The sequence below is a fragment of the Canis lupus genome, chromosome 20, assembly GCF_048164855.1.
Source record: "Canis lupus baileyi chromosome 20, mCanLup2.hap1, whole genome shotgun sequence".
NCBI classification, from domain to species: domain Eukaryota; kingdom Metazoa; phylum Chordata; class Mammalia; order Carnivora; family Canidae; genus Canis; species Canis lupus.
The window spans coordinates 45742424-45745911 of NC_132857.1; the positions used below are offsets into that span (position 1 = coordinate 45742424).

The 3488-nt window shown below is 38.0% G+C and overlaps 1 long non-coding RNA gene across 1 annotated transcript; it reads left to right on the top strand.

Annotated features, from left to right (window-relative positions):
- The first annotated feature begins 217 nt into the window (after nucleotides 1–217).
- Nucleotides 218–3204, top strand: LOC140611934 (uncharacterized). Its single transcript, XR_012013240.1, has 3 exons — nucleotides 218–560; nucleotides 1945–2163; nucleotides 3100–3204. It is a non-coding gene; the product is annotated as an uncharacterized lncRNA (long non-coding RNA).
- The last annotated feature ends 284 nt before the right edge of the window (nucleotides 3205–3488 follow it).

Here is a 3488-nt window from a genome sequence, read left to right on the forward strand (position 1 = left end):
GCCCAGGAAGTAAGAATCCCATATAACTCTACATACCTAAAATAGTATATCAGTTGTGGGTGGCAAAGTTACAGATAATTTGAACTAATAAGACAGGGATCCAGCAATACAGCAATGACTGTAAATACCTAGAGAAGTTCAAAGATCTATGGAAAGAAGAAAAAACCTAAATGCAGATATTACAACTGTCTACAGATGTATTAAAGGCTTTCCACAGGAAGGAAAAATAGATCGGCAATGTTCCTGTAGTCGGCAAGGCACAGAGTTACAGACATCAACATTGCGACTTCATACGAGAATTTTCTAAAACCTATGGCTGTTCCAACATTTTTGCCTAGGGTGCCATGGAAACAGTTCCAGCGTTGAGAATCAGGGTAAACTAGATGAATGCCAAAATCTTGTACATTCTAAGGTTATAGGGGGTATAACCTTGTGATGTCAAAGAGCAGACATTCTCATGGATTCCACAAATAATAAGCCTCTTTCCAAGCATATGTATTCTAAGCAGCACCTGCTTCAAAAAGCCCCCTGAATCCTCCAGAACAGTTTGCTCATCATGGGTGCCTCTAATATTTTAACCATATATATTGCCTTCTGTCATCTTTTGAAACATATTGTACATTTTTGTATTATTTAGCTTTGTGTTTTTATGTCTTATCTGCAAAACAGATTACTCTTTTAGGAATACCTGTTATTTTATCCTCTGTAATACTGAGTATAATACAATGGAGTTAGTAGATACTCAGATAATATTCGTAAAGTGAATTGATTTCTCTATCTATAAACTGGTGAATAAAAACACCCACTTTCCCTGCTTCCCTGAGTAGTTTTGAGGCTCAAATGAGATAATGTGTCTTAAAGCACTTTGAAGAGTTTAAAAGTGCTGTACAAATGTAAGGCATTATTATTTCAGAGGGGGTTCTCTCAGTTATAACCTTCCATGTCAGCTTGAGCATAATGGCAACCAAGGAACATTTTTAAAAAATTAATCTGAAAAGAGACTTGTCCCTTCTGGGCACAAATTATAAGACTCCTGAAAAAAATGTTTGTGCATATTTTTTTGTTTGTTTCTAAATAGCATAATGAGCTATGGTCTTTCAGGGAAAATGTTGCTCTGATAGAAGTAATTCACAATGTAGAAAATTGCCCTTGTGTACTTCCAGGACGGAATTGCAAACAAATGAGCTATTTTGTCTTCTCAAGCAAAGGGACTTACTGGGCATGGGTGGCAGCTGTTCAAGTCCATCTGGTCAAGAATTCACTAAGATCATAATGTGAAACTAGCTCAAATGCAGATTTGCACGACAGCCTGCAAATGTTCCTTTGGAGACAAAATGGTTTCTCAGGCCAATAATCTGCATTTTTTAAAGTCTCTAAATATGGGTTTATGGAATAATTCATAACAGCTCTAAGAAACTATTATGGCACACCAGGAAAGTCATCCATATTGCAAGGCATACTTGTTCTGTCGGACTGCATACGTTTGTTTATGGTTGGCCTTGGTCATATCACAATTTTATAAATAGTTCATTTATTTTTTTTAAGAACAACTTTTCCAGACAAAATATTATGAGCAAATGAAGGACATGGCTAGATTTTTGAAACATCTTATTAACTTTGAAATGCTATTTTAAAACTTAAATAAGATGATAAGATATGCCTGCTGATAAATAAGAGGGGAAAAGAAAAATAATTAACTGGAAGTTCATAAAAGCTTCTCAGCAAATAAACAGATGAAAAAGCAATAAATGATAGGATTACAATCTATAATCTACCTTAATGGTATATTTACATAACTTCCTAAAATAGTTTTATCACTTTAACATGCTTTTTCTTATTAGGATATGTGAAGAATGTTGTCAGGTAGGATGTGTATGTTTTATAGATGAGTGCGTTGATGTTAAAGCAGGATAAGTGATTGATTCCGTATCCCCCTCTCCAAAGCATGACTAAGATTAACACTGAGAATCATTGCTTATGCCTGGAGCCAGTCTTTTGTCCTGTTTGCTGCACATCTCTGGAGTACCCTATGCTGACAACACTGCCTCCGAGCCTTCTTCTCACCTTGGTTTCTCTACCTTTTCAAAGCCAAATACCTGCCTCTTCTCTTCAGTATCCTCCTGGAATTTCAGGAACATTGATGAATAAGGAAGTTATTTCCAGGTTTGTTTCAAAATTATCCTCTAGTGGGCTGGGGTTGGTTTACAATTGGGGAAGAGAATCAAGACGGCTTAGCAAAATGTCCATTAGTTCCAGTGTTAAGGCTAGAGGCACCAGGGCAATCTCATATTTCCCTAGGATGTCCCAAGGAATCCCTGTTATGGCCATATCAGATATCATTCCACCAGCCAAAGGTCACAGGCTTCAACAACTCAGAGTAAAGAAACTTTTAGCAGTCCTTGGGCAGTCACTAGTCATTCAAAGAGTTCCAGGGACCACTCAGGTGTCTCTTCAAAGGTTTAGGAGGCAGTGGGGAGACCCTGATGGTCATTTCTACCAGAAACACAAACTCAAGGCAACTCTGCCACTTAGGGGGTAATGTTGACTTTTGAAAGTTACAGTAGGTTATCACCAGTGTCTCCTTCTACCTATTCCAACAAGCACTGCAATTGACTCATAAAACTTTCATCCTTTTAGGATATCCAGCTCTAGTTAATTTGAAAGGATGAAATGAAACAGGCTGACACTTGATTCAGAAGTTCTAGATAATGAAGTGATTGAACTCACAACTCCCATCCTATAGTCATCAGGGTTCATTCATGGTAGACTGCCTGGGGATAAAAGAGCAGGAGTTAGGTTCAGAGGCTATCTATTATAAAGGCTCCTATCGACTTATTTGGGCCAAAAGACACACATCATTAGCATCCGGGAGGTAAAACTTCTAGACACTCTGGGCCAGAATGTCTGGGTCTGATTCACAATCCTCATAAGGGACCTCTGGGTGGTACACATTAGGTTTTGAGCAAGCATTAGTAAATTAATGTTTATGGAAGGACAATCGTCTGACCTAAGGGACTATATCCTGATGAGCAAGGTTCTTATAACTTACTGTTAAAAAATTGTATTTCAATTGTTTTGCTTGTTTTCTCTGTCATCCAGCATGAGTTTCTTGAAGAGAGAAGCTGCGCCTTGTTTATGTTCATCTCCCCAGTGGCCAATATAGTTCCAGGCATCCATCCAGTGTTTTCTGAATGAACAAACCAGGTAAGTCCAGTTACTTATTGCCATAAGGCTTAGGTGAGAAAGGCCGGGAATCTGGTAAAGGACTCAGTCTCTGAATATGATCTGGGCAAATGGATCCCATCACAGATATGAATAAAAACCCAAGCAGCATGTCCAGTACAACAGAGTAATAGCAGATTATACCCCAGGTAAGTAGATATCAGCAAAGTATTAAAATGAGATGTTGACTTACCAAACAGGTGGATGGAATATGAGACAATTCATTCTTATAGGAAGGATAGCAAATTGAAATGAGAGGAATTTGT